General features: G+C 40.2%; 1 protein-coding gene across 5 annotated transcripts in view; it reads left to right on the forward strand.

The window, feature by feature from the left end:
• The first annotated feature begins 318 nt into the window (after positions 1 to 318).
• Positions 319 to 17,299, forward strand: part of trps1 (trichorhinophalangeal syndrome I) — a 165,356-nt gene continuing 148,375 nt past the window's right edge. For 4 of the 5 annotated variants that reach the window (XM_036129585.1, XM_036129589.1, XM_036129587.1 and 1 more), the window contains exon 1: positions 319 to 598. The gene's annotated coding sequence lies outside the window, so the exon portion shown is untranslated. Of the gene's footprint in view, positions 599 to 1,312; positions 1,386 to 17,299 lie in introns of those variants that run through there. The other variant, XM_036129586.1, reaches the window with a different exon arrangement.

Raw genomic sequence — 17,299 nt, forward strand, 5'->3', positions numbered from 1 at the left:
GAGAGATGTGCTCTCGAGATGAGTCAGCCGAGGAAAATGTGTCCGTCCGAAAAGGAAGCGATTATGAAGGAGGAGGAGGAGGAAGAGGAGGAAGAGGAGGAGGAGGGGGGTACAAAATGTAGCCGTTAGTAGTTTTTACGACGGGCAGCGGTCGGTTTGCGTCTTATGTAACTAACGGCCTGAGCAACAGCAGCGGCAGCAGCAGCGGCAACGTCGGTGTGAGGGGAAGAGAGAGAGAGAGAGAGAGAAAGAGAGAGAGAGAGAGAGAGAGGGTTGGAGGGGGCGGAGGTGGAGGAGGTGGTGGAGGGAGGGGGGAAATCTGCTGCTGAATGAAGAAGAGAGGAGGGAGCACCGCTTTGAATTCACATGGCAATTTACATTTAGCTTAGGACACCCGTACGCCACACTAATGCGAAATGTGTGTGTGTGTGCGCGCGCGCGTGTGTGTGTGTATGTGTGTGTGGTGGGGGGGCCGTGTCTGCTGTTTGCTGCTGCTGCTGCTACCGGGGAACGGGCTACCGCTCTGATTTAACTTTGAAAGCCAACAACAAGCAGAGAGAGAGAGAGAGGGGGGGAAACGTGGAGTCGCCTCAAGTAGGTTTGTGCTTTTCCTCTTCTTTTCTTTTCTTTTCTTTTCTTTTTTAAGTTTGGAGTCTCTTCGGCTTGTTAAGTTCGCGATAAGCGGCGTTTCTGATTGATCGTGATTGCAGGCAGCTAAACTCCGGGGATGATTTCTGTCACTACAAAAGTAGCTCCGGTGTAACTACTAGCTTGTTTTGGGTGTTCATTCTTTCATTGATAAAAAAACAACAACAACTCAACAACAACTTTTTGTTTTTTCACGCCGCAAACTTGATACTCAAGTTCAGCTTCCAGACGCGCGTCACGGAGTTTAGACGGAAACTGTTTTAAGAAAAAAAAAATCAACAAATAAACAAACAAACTAACAAACAACAAAAAGAAAGTCGCGCTCTTTGCTTCTTGGGAGTTTATTGGGGGCTAAAGAGCGACAGAAAAGTGTGATTTACACATCAAAGAAGCGCTGTTTATCCGATATGGCGCTGTTTTCATTGTTGCAGAGCGGCGTGGTGGATGTTGGGTTGTCGACACATCCTCCCTTATCAACGTGAACGCAAACAAGTGCAGAGCGGCTCGACTGTGCCCCCCCCCCCCTCTCCTCTTATACATTTGTCTCAGGATAGTTTTGCATTTGATGATCGGACGTTTCGTGTTCGGAGTTCAACTTTTTTTTTAAAAGGCCCCCCCCCCCCCCCCCCCCCCCCTTTTTCGTCCCAACTAACTGTGATGTTCCTTTGAGATAAGGGTGCTGGGTAGGCATGACAACTCTGTGGGGACAGCAGGGTATGTGAAGGCAGCACAATGAGGTAAGGAAGCTTTTTTAACACAGTCCTCCACCAGAGTTTTCCAAATCAGAGCCCCCCCCCCCTCCCCATGAAACACTTTACAAAACAACCTTGCTTTTATTTAGCAAATAACTCCAAGTAATGCGTTTAAAAAGAGATGCAGGCCTGTTAAGCTCCTGTTTAAACCACCCCATACAGTTATCCCCACTTGTTTAAAAGTGGGGAAAAAAAACAAAGATTCTTACTTAAAATTAGGTTTTTTTTTTACCCCTGAGGGATTCACCATATGTATGTTTATATATTTGTAAAGTAGAGCTATGAGAAACTCCCATTACCGAGAGCTTCAGCTCATAATGAAATCGAGGACTTCTCCAAATTGCGGCTTTGCTTCAGGTGAAAAAAAAAAACAAACTTTTTCTTTTATTTTGAGCAAACACTTCTCCGTGTTTAGTCTCGCGGTTTTTAAACACCTCAACTTAAAATGCATGTATGCTTTTAAAATGAAACTTTAATTACACTCTAAAGAGCACAATAAACTGCCTTTCTGGACTCATTGAATGGAGTAGTTTTCATAGTGTGTGTTTTTTTTTATTTTTTTATTCAGCTCAAAAATGGCTTGGGGAAAGTTGGTCAGATTTCTTTGTAATGCAGCTATATATTCATATTTACCTCCCAGGTTATCACATTTATATGTATAACATTGCAGCCTGTACAAGTTAGCATCCAGATGAGGTAAAGACAGACGGTCCCAGGATACATCCCTGAGGAACTCTAGAGTTTTTGCCCTGATTTTATTTTCCAGATAACCCCTCATATTGTATATCAGCTCGCTTAGCTATAAACTTACACTCCAGGCGTACTTTAAAGTGTGCGGGTTCTCGTTTGAATTCTTCAAGTTCTGACTGCTAACTTTTTCCAGCAACAAACCAAATCAAAACAAAAAAAAAACCAAAAGAAATTGACTTGGAAAACTACCTCAGACACACCTCCGAGTTAAAATCAAAAGTTAACCAAGACAGAGAATCCTAACCATCCAGATTTGCCGTCCTGTTTTAAAACTGCTGCGTTCAGTGTAATAAGGGGAATGATGATGAGAAAGTTCTGTTAACTCTTTTTTTTTTTTTTAGTTAGTTTTCGGTGACTGCTTGCAAGTGCAGTGCTTTTTACAGAAAACATCTCTCAGTAAAGACAGGAGGTGAGCCAATCGAAGAGAGAAACTTTTTTTAAAACTGTCAAGTCTGAAGATTATTAGGGAGCAGCACCTTTTCATTTTTTAAAACAAGCTGAACTGTACATGCGTCTACGCTGAGATGACTGCCTATCGTCCACTTCTCTGTGACACACTTGGGAGTCTTGGTCCCTCATGAATAGTTCATGTTGATCCAGTTCAGCAATTCCTTTGTAATTAAGTTCGATAACACTGTGTTGCCACTGTAAGAGTCCGTTTTCAGATGCGTTTTGGATGTTATTGGAGCTGCTGCAAGGAACCTTCATTTTTTTTCTTTCTTCTTTTTATCTCAGTCCTTCACCAGATTTCTTTAAATCTGAGCTCACCCTAAAAGCCGAAAAACAACTCGCCTCGCTTCTACCTCAGAATATAACCTTCAATTTTGTATTTTAAAAGACGTTTTAGGATCGTTAAACTTCTCTCGTCCCCTCATTCAACAAAGATACATCCCTAGATTCAGAAATATTTGAAATTATACCCTAAGAGTACTTTAAGAAGTGTAATTTTGAATTGAAAGGGTTTAAGTTCTGACTAATAAGGTTCGCCATGAGCAAATAAACGGAGTCGGGGGGGAAAGTTGGGCAGATTCTTGCCGGGTACGTCAATCCAGCTTTGAATTCTCAGAGAAATGAAATGTGAAGGGTTTAACTTACAGCGTTAGTCTGCGTGCTTTACGGCTTCAGATTATTGTTAACTTCTTCATTTTTTTTTCATGCCAAAGCGTATCCCAGAAACTCTTATTTTATTTACCCACACGCAAAGTCTTTTTTCTTTTTTTTTTTTAATTAAAAATTCTGCTCCCTGTGTTTCTTCTTTCTTTGGCCATTTTCACATCTGCTTTCCCGCGAGCTGCACATGTAATAATGACAAATCTCTCGGTAGTTCCTCAAATTCTCTCGTCTTTTCATTTTGCTTTTCCTTTCTAGTTTTTTTTTTATTTTATTTTTTTTAAAGAAACGTTGAGACGGATGAACGGTGCTACTCTCAAGGCTTGACGCAAATGAAAACCATGCACTTTTAATCAACTTCCAGATCTCATAAAGCTTGTAATTAATGTCGCCCGTCACCGTCTTTAACATTACGCTTTAACTAGATTAAAAAAAAAAAAAAAAAAAAAAATTCTCATCACTTTTATATTAAGGCCTGTCAAACTTTTACAACTTGCATAAATCTCTTTTTAAATGACCGAAAACACTCAAAATAAGTAAATTTAGCGTGGTAAGTGGGAAGAAGAAGAAGAAGAAAAAAAAAGCCCCGCTTTCACGCTGGACACTGGATACGTTTGTTTCTTACGGCCTTGTTCGTGGCTGCTATTAAACGTCAAAACAGTTGACGACTTCCTAAAGCGAGCCTATTGCTTGTAAAACTTATTTGTGGATGTATGCGCGAGACAGAGTGGGAGACAGCAAAGCGCGTATTCCTTTGTGTTTGTGTGTGTGTGTGTGTGTGTGTGTGTGTGTGTCTGTATGGGCTGCGGAGACGAGCCATGGCTCACTCATATGGCTGCAATATGTGAAGCCTCTCATGTGGTGGAACTCTGAAGGAGAGAGAAAGTTTGGAGAGAGAGAGAGAGAGAGAGAGAGAGAGAGAGCTGCGACGAGAACACACGGAGCGAGGGAAAGCCAGGGACGTCCCGCTCGGCCATAGCTGGAATGTATCTCCCGTGTTTTATTGATGGTTTAACGTTCTGGGAGACACGAGGAACAACTGTAGTGATTTTGCGGGCTGCCATGTTATTTGTATCTGGTCGTTTTGTACATTGCTTTGAGGAGGGGGGGGGGGAAAGGTCGGTTTGAGACGGGGCGCTTTTTTCGGGGAAAAGCGGGAGCGACTTGAACCCGTAGAGACATGATTTTTTGCTCCGTTGCCTTGAAGAATTAAAGGACAGGCACAAAGTGAACGGGGTTGGGCCTTTTTTCTAACCGAACCCCCAAAGATGGACAAGGCACAGGCTGGCGTGAAACTCTCACTGAATTAAAACCTCCACCCTAATGTATCGCAACATTAAAACAAAAATCTATTACATGGTCTGTGTGCTTTTTTTTCTAATTGGAAAGCATCTAGTAGTTTGTTTACGCCGCTGGTAGTCGCAGTGACTGGAAGCTTATTACAAACAAACTTATAAAGCAACGTTAACTTAAATAGTCCGGTTGGTTGCCTCTACTCAAACTGTGCTTGTCTTTTTTATGTTTTTGTTTTGCGACTGGATTCGTGTCGGAGGTTTTAAGCTCGGCTCCGGGAACGGCAGCGCGCTCGAGTAGTGGACGTTTCGGTTGCAGGTTTGAAAGCCGGCGGGATTTGCTCAATTGCTGTGGCGCTAACTATTAGCAAAAGAAGCTGCTGACAGATTTCCCTCCGCTTTTTGCGTTCAAACACTAAAGGAACACGTTCACAAATGGAGACTGTAGAAGCCCCTGTCTGTACCACTGGTTTAATTACGCTACCCATCAGACGTCCTAATAATAGTTTATACAAGTTTCACTGCGTCGTAAATGCTTGGCAGCCATATTGGATTCTAAACTTGAGTCTGGCCATTGAACCCCAAACCTCACCGTCTGGATTCTGACTTCAGAATCATACGTTCTTGGTGTATTCCAACTTTTGAACACAAAGAGAACTCACTAGATGTAACTAGGCTTTAGCTGGTAAGAGATTCCCACAGCACTTTATCCTCGAGTAAAAAGATGATGCTGCTTACGCAACAATTGCAAATCGCTGTTATTTAAACCAGAAAAAGCAAACTACAGCTGCTAAAATTGTATAATATATTAAATATACCTTGAATTATGTTATCTTTAACATTGACTCATGGTTATTTTGATACGTAAGCTGGTGCAGAAATCTAAAATCATCGCCTGTTTAATATAGTAATTCTCATTGTGCGGAGTGTTATACCCGTCTGTTTTCTAACAGGGCGAAACTGGGAGTAAAATAACTTGACACTAGCGTGTTAAATAGTCAGGCTATCCGCTCCACATCCCATCTGCAGCTAATTGCTAAGCGGACGTGCGGCTCCAAGCTGTCCAGCTAGCGTTTTAAAAGAACAGGAGTCATCGGTGGCACTCCCTTAGTTTTCAGAGCATGACTGTCTGTGCTCTGCCTGACTGGGAACGTTTCCAAACTGCTGAATAAAAAAGGAAAAGGTGCAGAGACCTTCGGTCGGCCAGCTGACTGGCAGTGCACAGCAAAAAGGCAGGTGAGGGGCAGAGCTGATTACTCGCCCTGCAGTCAGAGCCGGAGCCTCATTTAAAGGGATTCAAAACCACTGGAACGGCCTGACAGAAACACTTTTTTTAACCACGGATGGTGCCTTTAACCGACTCATGCCTACTCAGGACCGACAAAAACGTTTGTGCCAGTTCCCTTTATTTACCTCTCTTCATGAAGTGATTCGCTTCTCACCATTTAAGAGATCAGTCAAAATCCTCAAGTCTACACTAACCTCTGCTGGGTTGTTGTTGTTATAATGCTTCTAAAACTTCCGACCGATGCTGTTTTTTGTTGTAGACTAAGATGGTGTTTTAACACGAGACCAAATTCACAAACATTTAAGGCAAATTCCCAATCCCAAGAGGAGGATTATAAACATTGATTTATCCCCGATATGACAAGACGCTACAGTTTTATTTTGTTTTTTTTCACGTTTGATTTTTCCTTTCGCCCTGTCCTTCAGTGTAACGTTATATGCTAAAGAATTAGTCACATGGGAAGCCTTTACCGGAGCCGTTTCCCATAAGTGCTCTCAGCTGACGCTCGTCGAGCGTGTCGGTGCAACACCGCCGCGTCCTTCTGGAGTAAACCGTCTTCAGACCTGCTCCAAAAAAAAAGCGATTTAAGGAACACTTCTTTCTTCTTTAATCGCAGCCCCCATTTATTTAATTTCCAATCACTTTGAGTTGCTTTCGCGGCGGCTTCAACTCTCATTGTTTCTAATAAGCAGGAAAAAAGATAGCATCTATTAGGGCAATCAGCTGTTATTCATCCCAGCCTTTCCCCGCAGTTCAGATAAAGTATAACACCCATTTGTCACGGAGAGTTTTTTTTTTTGTTTTTTGTCTGTTTTTGGAGCAAAACAACATCTTTCATTCGTCCTGGCTCGTGCTCCACTCTGTGATTGTGCTTTTTTTTTTTATTACCCAACGTCCTGCTTTTGCTCATATCTCAAGGACGCGATCGTTTTAAACTATTTTTTTCTTTTTACTGGCCCGGCATATCGTGACTTTGTATTAGTGGGCCGTAGTTGGTGGCAGGGCAGGGATTTTGATCTTATATTCCTCTTGCTTTTTTACTGGAAGTCAGTCTCGGCTACAAAGGGCTCCCCAAAAAAATATAATCCCCACTGTGGTCTGTGGTCTGTGCAGCCTTGTTTAGGCTCAACTTTGTCTTCTAACGTCTTTGTTCTTTTTTAGACTTTAAAGCCCGTCTTCAGATAACGAGCACATGTTCGTGGTTTAGGGTGAGATGAGTCTTTTTTTTTTTTTCTTTTCTTTTTCTTAACTGTTTTTCTGAGAAATCCTAAATTTGGGAGATGTTCTCTAATGCGAGAGGGTGAAAATCTTTCTGCCATGACACAGTGGAAACTGATAGGCGGTGGTTGGGTCGATTTTAAACGGGTACGAAATGAGTGGGGAGCGGCGCAGGCGGCAGTACCGCCTTGCGGTCTCTTCTGTTACCGAAAGTTTTTAAAAAACGCTCAGACCTGCTTACTACTTGTGCTTTTCTCCGTACGACGGCAAGTTAAGGCTCTTAAAAAATGCAACAGGTAGCACCGGCTGCAGACACGTGCATCTGCGTTGCGCCGTGTCAGAATAATTAGGAAAGTGATTCACAGCCTTTTGCAGCTTTGGCTTGTGAGGCAGCTGGTAAATGAAACCTGCTGGCTTTTGATGTCAGCGCTTTGAGTTCTGGAGTCCGGGCTGCTTTGACTCAGCGGTACGAGCAGGTTTTTGATGCTTCCTGTGCGCCCGGACCTTCGGTTATCAATCACGACTCAGATGAGTTCTGACCTTGTGTAAAAAAAAAACACCTGAGGTGATGCCCCAGCTGGGCGCTTGATGAAATTTGTCAAAATATAATTAAAAAAGGAGCCCTCGGTTGATTGATAATCAGCTGATAGAACGTTTTTTGTTTTTTTTCTCAACTATTTAGCATCAGCGGCCTTTAGCGTCAAAATGACAAAGTATTTATTCTGCGTTTAAGCTGTTTGGCTGCTTTGGGTTTTTAATCATGCAAGTTAAGTTTTGATTTGGAACTACATAACTACAGATGTTCTTTAAAGTTTGAGGGCTGTTATAAAAAGAACTTGTGTAAATATGTAGCTATTTTTAATATTCAGTCTATTTAATATTACTATAATTTGGCCCGCAGAGTTTTTATATAATTTTCTTATCAATAATGAGATTCCGGTTGTTCATCATGATTCTTTTTTTATTTAACATACAGCACTTTCTGTGTTTATTGGCACCAATGGTAAAGATGCAACAAGTTTATTCATTAATTATTTATTGCAGATGCGTGCCGTAATCTCGGCTCTCTCAGTGCCCTTTGGAGATCGTTTTTACCCTCTGCTACCACCTTCCTCACTGTGCAGGACAAACCTGGATCCTGGTCCAGTCTTGTTCGTCACATTTAAAGTCCTGCTTGAATGAATGTTGTCGTGATTTCTCTGACTGGGGATGGGTTTAGGTGAGCAGCTACGTTTTTGTTGTCACTTCCCAACTGATAAAGATCAGCATGCGTCCGCTATCCTGCAAATTACACGCGTCCCTGTCCGCACCCCATCCCATTTTAAAAGAGGGATAAAATCATTTTTGTAGCTCAAGGAAACACAAAGTCATTGAAATGAATTAATGGCATTAAATTGGTAAAGTATGAATGTAAAATAATGTTTGAGTTTAATTTTTTGGAGATTTCAATAATTTTGCCATTGGTTGATTTATGAATAATAACTATTTCCTTACATGGAAATGTTGCATATTTTATTAATCAGGTCCAATGAAATGGTGGATTTTTCTAAATATTGATAGTATGCTGCCTGAGCTACTTGCTAATGCGTCCAAATAAAATGTTTCATTTTTTTCATGCATGGCTTTGAGCAAAACCCCAAGAGCTACATTCACTTGACGAAAAAAAAAAGGCAAAAGCTTTTTTTAGCACATTTCTGAAAATCTTGATTTTATCCAAAAACATTTCTGCACCCTTAGATAGTAGTGTTAAGATAGATGCTAATTTCAAGGCTTACTCCTTTCAATACTGAAAAATAACAACCACGAATGAACATTAGAGTGCAATTTGAGTATAAAATGCCTTGTTTGACATTTATCTCCTGCGCTACTTACTTGCATCCATCCGACATGCATTTATAAAGCAACCGTGACACGCACATGGTGACGCTACGTCTGAAGGATCCTGTTTCTTTTTTTTTTGCACCAACAGTTTGTCTGTCGGGATTATGACTTCATAAGCACGTTTACTGTAATGTCGAGCCTCGAGGAAGCATGCTCGTCTGAGGCACATGTCGTCTAGACAGCAGCGAATACCAGAATTTTTGCTCTTGAAAGTTTAGTTCTTTTCTCATTTCGTAAGTGCAGTTTTCACACCTGTTGATAAAGACTAAGGAAAATGTGACAGCAGCACAAGCGACAGCAACCCGACTGTGATTTTTATCTTGCCTCCTCATATTCAGAGCTGTCCTTCTCATTCAGGTAAAACTCTTTGTATACTTAACTAATATTGCGCGCAAAGTTTCTTCCTTCCCCGAAATTTTGATTCTGTTAGAGGAAAACTCAGCCTGGATCCGAGCGGGTGATTTGCGTCCGATTCGCAGCTCTTTAGGAAACAGCCGCCGTGAATCAAGAAACCCACTCGTCGTTTTGCCGCTGTTTGTCTCATTTGCTGAGATCTTCGCATCAGATTAGTGCGTAACCAGCCGCTCGCGTAAACGTCAGCCTCCAGTTTACAGACATCAGAGTTTTCCGTTGGGTGTTTTTGATGTGGCCGCGTGCCTGAACGCAGGTGATTTCGTTCCCCCTCTACCCCTGTCTGTTTCATTTATGCGGCATCCGTTACTACTGCATATCAGCGCCTAGCATCTCGTGCTTAGCAGTAGCAGTATTAGTCAACGTTTATCTCCAGACTTCTCAGTCTTGTTGATAGATTCCTATCAGTTATTCTACGAGTCTAATGCTTGTTATCTGCAGCTGCTGACTTGAAGTCTATCTCATTTGCTGCTTGGTTTTGAGCAAATAGACTTGCTGATTGTTTATTTCTGTGCTGGAGGTTAACTACCTCCCTCTGTGCACACACACACACACACACACTAAGATTCCTTATCAGACAATTCACCCCGTCTGTTTCACTTTTTCCTTTTGTCTATTGAAATGTTCTGCATCTTTGTCTTTAAGTTTCTGTCTTTGTTTGTTTTTTGTTTTTGTTTTTTTACCAGGACTGCTGAGTGTCATATGCCCTTGATTGTAGTGTAATCACTGTCAGAAAAGGGAGTTTACTTGGTCCAAGATTGCATTTAACTTTCATTTCAAGTGTAAATACTCGCTGACATTTGTTTGCTATTGTGCTCCATCCCAGTCACGAATACAGTTTCTCCAATGGTGATGTGGCACAATTTTCCTCCAGCAATCATGCGTTTCAATCTGGGCGAGCCATACAGCTGTGAAGCATTGTTGCTGGCTAATACAGCTTTTTTTTTTTGTTAGCTTATGGATTCTGTTTGTTATGTGTGAGAGGATCTTCCGTGCACACACATTCCCACTGTATTAAGTCATATTTTGGCCAAACATTGTATTTTTTATTAAAGATTGGGCATGAACAAAAAAATGGCCTCTTAGTATCTGCAATAAAAGTTTACAGCAAAAATATAGAACGTGATCTGATTTCTTTGTTCTAAAATAGAGACACCACTGGCTACTAAAATGATAAAGTATTCTGACAAGGAGCTCACGAATCAAAGTTTTTCTAGCTGATACAGATTGAAGTCTGTCCTCCTGGCTTTGATAACTGTTGGTTTTCCCCAATGACTGTAGTATAAAATAGAAAAATCTGCTGAATGTTCTTTAATAGAACAAGTAGTTTGGCATCCAGTAGAAAAAGAAGGATTTAAGAAAATAAAGGAAGGGCCTTTATGCATCAATGTATATGTGCCTAATTTATTTGTTCAACTTAAAAAAGTGCATCAAATTGTATGTTGCCAGATTTATAGACCAAAAATGGTAGGAGATGTTAGTTTTAATGGATGTAATGAAAAATAAGATTTTTTCTGCATCTGACCTACAAATTACCACTCAGGGCAGATTGAGGAAGCATTGGCCGATTATGAACTGTGGCTGATGAATTGGTTCAACTTTAATACTTATGATTATGTTATATATAATATCTCTAGTTTTTTTTTGATACACACCTAAATAAAACTACTAAATAAACACCTGCTAAAATTAGCAGTCGGGCTTCATTAACAGTTTACTATAATGTTTTGCTTCAAGCTACAATAGCTGTAGATTTTAAACCAAGTTGTTGCAATAGAAGTGATAGTTGGCATACTTTTGTTTCCAAACCATGGCTGTCTGCGTTTATCCCAACCAGAAATATTTTAAAAGTTGTTTTTGTAGTAAAGGAGCTAAAAGGTAAGTGCCTTCTTTGAGCCAGCTGACTGCCAGTGTGCAGCAACCAGCTCTGAGGGGGGTTATGTACATACGAAGAAACCTCTGGTCTTTTAGGACTTTAAATTATAGGACAGGTATGAAAAAATCCTTTTTGAAATTCACTTTTAAATACTTTTCTGACTAATAATTTAATTTAATACTTTTCTGACCCGTCCCCGCAATTAACTTCCTGGTGTCGGAAACTGGAAGATTTTTAGCTTTATCGGCACTTTGGTGACCTCAGGTTGGTAATTAAAACTTATCAAAAGCAGCGTCATGGCAGCACCACTGCTGGTCAGCTGGCTGAAAGAAGGCGTATACTTTTCTTGCTTAGAAGAAAGACAAATTCAGCTGCTTGGAAATATTTTACTTTCTCAACGAAACAAAAACATGGGGTGGAAACTAAAAGGAGGACCACCTAAATTATTAATAATATGCATGTTTTGCTTGAAATTATATCTGAAGTATAATAAAACTGTACTGTGAAGGTTTTGTTGGGGCCCTTAACCATTCAACTACAATGTTAGATTCAGTTGCAATTTCTTACAAATAACATATGAAAATAAAAAATTCATGTGATATTTTGCGCTTTTAAGTTATGCAAGAAGAAGAGACGAATTACAGGAAAGCCTCTGACTCTCGGTCTCTTACCACTAAGGTCTTTGCGGCTTATGAAGAAGAAATATTGCAATTCTTTATCAGTCAAATTTTATTAACACAAATACCTCTGTGCTGTAACTTGGAGAATATTATTTGTGGATTTCCAGTGAGAGATAGAGAGCCTTGTACTAAAATCCCCCAAAAAAGGTTAATAAAAAAAAAAAAATCTTTTATTGTTAAAGTTTTAGTATCATGAATTAAAGTTTGTTTTTTATAGACCTTAGAGAGAAAACAACATTAGAGAAAGTCCGCATCTTTTTGGTCAGAGCTTGACAAAAATCGTCAAACAACATTGTCCCGGGCATGACGCAAACGGCGCAGTTATTGTTCGTTTGTTGGAACCCGTTCAGCGGCGAAATGTTCGACAAGGTGTAGCGCTGTTAAGAATGCAGACACAGTTTTAGCATGACCATATTTCTTTTGGAAAGAGACTCAATTTTTGCTGCTTTTTAAAACTTTGGCCTGCACACAGACACACACACACACACACACACACACGCACTGACACACGTATGTAGCTGCAGCTCTGTTAGAACTGTAGTCTGGGATCAGGCTGAAACATCTGGTGGCCGAGTAACTTTTCAAAGTAGTCTTTGTCCTCAGTCTGTGCGCGCATTGGGTCTGTCAAAGTGTGGTTTCCTCTGTGTGTATGCTCTTTATTGTGCCCCGCCAAATTAATTCTTTGATTTAAGCCCATTTATTTCTATCCCTTAAAGACATCAACCGCTGTTGTCTTTCCTTTCTTTGTGTATTTCCGTGTGTCTGCTTCTGTCTGTGCGCGCTGTAGGAAAAAAAAGGTTCACAAATAGTCAGTCTGGACTGTTGTTTATATTATTCATGCAGTCGTCGCTGGCTGCTCTATAACCAGGAGGAATAAAAAGAAGAAAGCAAATGGAGATATGACACCTTTTTTTTTAGTTGGCTGTGGTCTAGCCTGACATAATTGCCCAAATCTGAAGGAGTCAGCGAGACAGCTCTACCCAAGTGCATAAGCACCGCGGACTCGCTCACCTGTGCTCTGCATGATGACGCGGGGGATGGCTTCGTTTTCCCCCCCTTTTTGATGCTGCAAAATAATTCAGCAGGAGCAGCTTTGGGCTTTAGAGGCTGCCGCCCTGAAGACAGTTTGAGCCGATGCCCTCAGGGTTTCACTTCAAAACCGCAGAAACTTTAAAAGGGCCCGGACTCGTCTCCTGTTAGAGCAGTGTAGAGTTATTTGTGCATTAAGAGGCCGTCATCGGACTACCACCGTGGGTATTAGTGCCGTGTAGTTGAAACGATTAAAAGTCAAAGGATTTCTTTGCTCAAAATCATGAGACGGCATTTGATGTTGCTCATGCTCTGACACTTAACTAAAATAGTTTTGTCTTGCCTTATCACTTGTAAAGAAGTTAGTAGTAAACTTTTTTTTGTCGTTTTTTTGTTTATGAGGCTTCATGCTAGAGACCTTGTGTGTGTGTTTGGGTCAAGGAGAATGTCAGCTAATGTGCTTGAATGGAAAAACCACAATTTAAATGACATTTAGGGTTGTGTCAAAGCTGATTTATTTTCTAATTAGATCTTAGGGGAACAAAGAAACAAGTAAGGATGATGTTGCGAATCGGCAACACACGTTTTTCTTTAATGGCAAACATAGATTAATAATCCACTCAGCCTGAAAAACCTCTATAGTCCTTTCTTTTTGTCTTAAATATAGTCGATAAGCGTTTTTTTTTTTCTTCCTTTTTTGCCTTATTTTGTATTTTGGCTCAAAACCACAACTGACTTTTGTGGAATCTAAACCAGACGCACCAATCAATTATAGTTATATAGCTATTTTTATACAAGGATTTTCCTAAATAATTCGCTGCTTTGTCCATTGTGATATCTTTGCGAGGAAAAAAAAAAAAGTAATGTTTACGGTTTGTTTCACTGATTTATTGCAAACGCTATCAGTCCCTGTTTGTATTCCCCGCGGCATAAGTAGCCCCTTCCCCAACTTCCACACCAATAAGTCCTGTCAGTGGGACTTGTTACTGCTTCGGTACGGGGCGCTCACTTTTCAGGGAAAACAAAAAAAGCGCTTCAGACCAGAAAATTGCAGCCGGTCAAGCAAAAGAAAACTCAAGAGACGTTTAAAAAGTATGTTTTTCTTTCTGTTTGATGCAGACTTACTACACTTGAGAAGTCTGGACGTTGTTGGAGTTGGCGCTTAGTGTAAGAGGATGGAAAAAAGAAAATATATATAAATGTGTATTTCCTGAATTTTATTCCCTATATCCCATTTACCATTGCTTAAACAATCAAGAGTTGCCTTTCATATTGATTTTCTGTTAAAAAATCTTAATAAAAATGTTGCCTATATGGAGAATTATCTGTGCTTCCAAGTAGCACCAGCTTTTTTAATTTAACCCGCAATGTCTTGCATCGCATAACTGCAGGACCTCCGAAAACCACCGAATAAAATGTTGTTAGTGGCATGTGTGAAACTTCAAAGTTAGTCTGTTTTTCTGTATGTTTTATTTAATACAAAGATGGTTAAAAATACCGAAGCTTAGCATAAATACAATGTCCGCTTTACTGATCTGTTTTTTTTTATGTGTTCAGGTGGAAGAACAGGTTAGAACAGTGTTAATTTGGCTTTTGCCACTTCTTTAGAGAAACAGGTTAATTAAAAAACAATGTTATTTCACGTTGATTTGCTTTTTGTTTTCAAAGCTTGGTGACTGAAAATATCCTGTGTTGAATTATGGGTGTTTTTTAGAAGTGTTTTTTAAAGTCAGCCCAAAACAACAAAGTCATTTAAAATAAAATACACCGACTATATGGCCAGCGACTGGAAACTGCTAATTCTCTGCTGAATTGCTCTAATCAGATATCGGCAGATCAAATATTGGAATTTTTTTTTCTTTTTTTTTTCTTTTACTAATTCATAAATGGATCAGAACTAATAACTCACACTACTTCCGGTCTGCAATAGTTGTCCCAATAGGCTCAAGTTGCTATAGCTTGTTTTAACCTTTAACGATTGAGATGCAATCCTGGGTTATTTGTCTCAAATTCTCTTTAAAACTATTCCTAGGACTTAAAGATGTTTCATTGGAATTCATTCAAGCAACATACGAGAGACTTTTACAGATCTGCGAAATGTGTAGGCATCAGCATGCTTCCTCTTGTGAGATATGAAAGATTTTGATGGTCAGCATGTTTTTTTTTTTTTTTTTTTTTTAGAAATTCATCTTAAACAGGAAGTTTTCTTCTTCATCATAAATAGTACAGTTGCTTAACAGTCCAACAGTCGTCTTTACAGGACCTTAGAAGTGATATTAATCTGTTTTTGAGAAAATCTGAACACTTTGCAATAAGTTACCAACAGCACGGTTTTAATAGTTTCCCCTCCGTGTGTGTGAAAAAAAAGTGGATGCATGGATAGATGGATGATGGAGGGAGAGGGGAGGTCCTTTTTTTGAAATGGAAATTGAAGGGGGGGACACACATCTGGGGGTCTTTCAGACCTTTGTGCCGAGAGACGAAGAGGTGGGTGTCAGAGGCCCACAGTCAGAAGTGTGTGTGGGTTGTTAAGAAGGGAATTTGTGGGGGAAGAAAGTACAGATAGACAGAAGAGGAAAGGATATCTTTTCATCTTTTGGAAGGTAGGAAGGCAGAGATAAGGGAGAGAAAAAAAAGCCTCCAGATGGATTTTGGGTCATCGTACAGCTGCAAAGAATGAAGGAACCGATAGACTGCAAAAAAAAAAAAAAAGCACATTAAGTGCAAGAAGAAGCTGGGATGGACACGAGGATGGATTACATGTGAGGGAAAACCAAAATGCAACTGGAACGAGAAAATAACGACTAGAACGATGGATGCGCAACAGAAGGATACACCTATTTGCATAAAGAGGAGGAGGAGGAGGGAAAGTGAGGCGAGAAAAGGGGGCAAAAGATCACTTGCTATGGTTGAAAACTTTACGGCTGACAGTTAAATTTATCTCAGGCCTAAGTGTGTGTGTGTATGTGTGGGAGTGTGTGTTGCACTGGGTGAAAAAGCCCAGAGGGGGGCATGGCGTTTGTTCTCCAACATGGCTTTTGGGCTTTTTTTTCTTTTTTTTTTTTACTGCTTTACACACACGTTGTCTCCTTCCTTTTATTTTCAGACTGATATCATCTTGTTGGAAAAATCTTCTTTTTCTTTATTCCGGTGTATTTCTATAAATATTTGTGCTGTCCAAATTTTGTTTTAGAGTAGGTTAAGAAAAGTTTGACTATAGATGCCCACAGGCTGCTGAAAAGCAACGGCACATTTTGAGGTCGCCGAGGTGCAGAAAAAACCCGAAGAGAAGGGTTTGTGTTTCATAAAGCAATGAAAGCGTTCCATATGTTTTTATTTTTAAAGTAATTCAGACATATTCAGGATTAGTTTTACCACAACGTGAAGCTGGAACACACGTTGGAATAATCTCACCAGGAGCCGCAATCAGCTTTATGTCATGAATGGTGAGATCCTACCCATCTTGGACTTAAAAAAAAAAAAAATGCATTTACACTAGTTATGTAGCTGTAGGACGTGACAATTTCACTGAAAATATACATGGTTATCTAGCAGTAGTTTGAAGAACCTAAAACTTATCTTGACAAGTACCAGTGTCAAGTTTTCTGCATGGCATGAGATGTGGAGGAAGTTAGATGAACTGAAACCATTGATTGATAAGAGTTATAGTACATTTGAGACTGCAGTTGTGTGTAAACTCGCTAGAGATAATCTTGTAGATTATTATCAGTTTAGCGCCGAGATGTACTGCACGTAACGGACACTTAACAGCTGAGAAACCTCTGAAAAATCACTTTGAGGTCAACAGAAATGAGAAAAAAACAGCGATCTGAATCTCTGATGTATTTACCTGTTCTGTATGAGGGGACTTGTTTGGTCAGTCAAGCAAATAACTTTTAAGTGCACAGTTTTTTTTTCTTTTACTAGTGGAAAAGCACCATTTTATAAGCATTTTATATGCAAAGTCCCATTAAGAAAACAAAAACTGCACCCGATATCAACATCCTGTCTGGTTAAAATTCATTATCTGTATGTACGATTGTAATCGAGGTGGTCAGAAAAATCAGCTGATGACCGGAATAGGCAGATTTTTACTTTATCAGTCTTGAGCAGGTACAGGTCTTTCAGAAGCTTACAGATCCAGTACCAGGTTGTCTCTTCAGTGTGGACGCTGTTACTGAGAGAAGACAACCCACAATTGAACTATTCTCAGTGTCAGTGAGGTAGGTCAACTCAGAGGAACTGCGTAGATATAAGAAGCCATTCAAAATGAAACGATCTTCGGCAACATGTCAAGACGTGTGGTCATTCAGGCTGTGAGGGCACAAGCAAGACTTTTTAGCAGGTAACAGAAAGGCTCAAAG

This window comes from Fundulus heteroclitus, unplaced genomic scaffold (assembly GCF_011125445.2).
Source record: "Fundulus heteroclitus isolate FHET01 unplaced genomic scaffold, MU-UCD_Fhet_4.1 scaffold_187, whole genome shotgun sequence".
In the NCBI taxonomy this organism is placed as follows: domain Eukaryota; kingdom Metazoa; phylum Chordata; class Actinopteri; order Cyprinodontiformes; family Fundulidae; genus Fundulus; species Fundulus heteroclitus.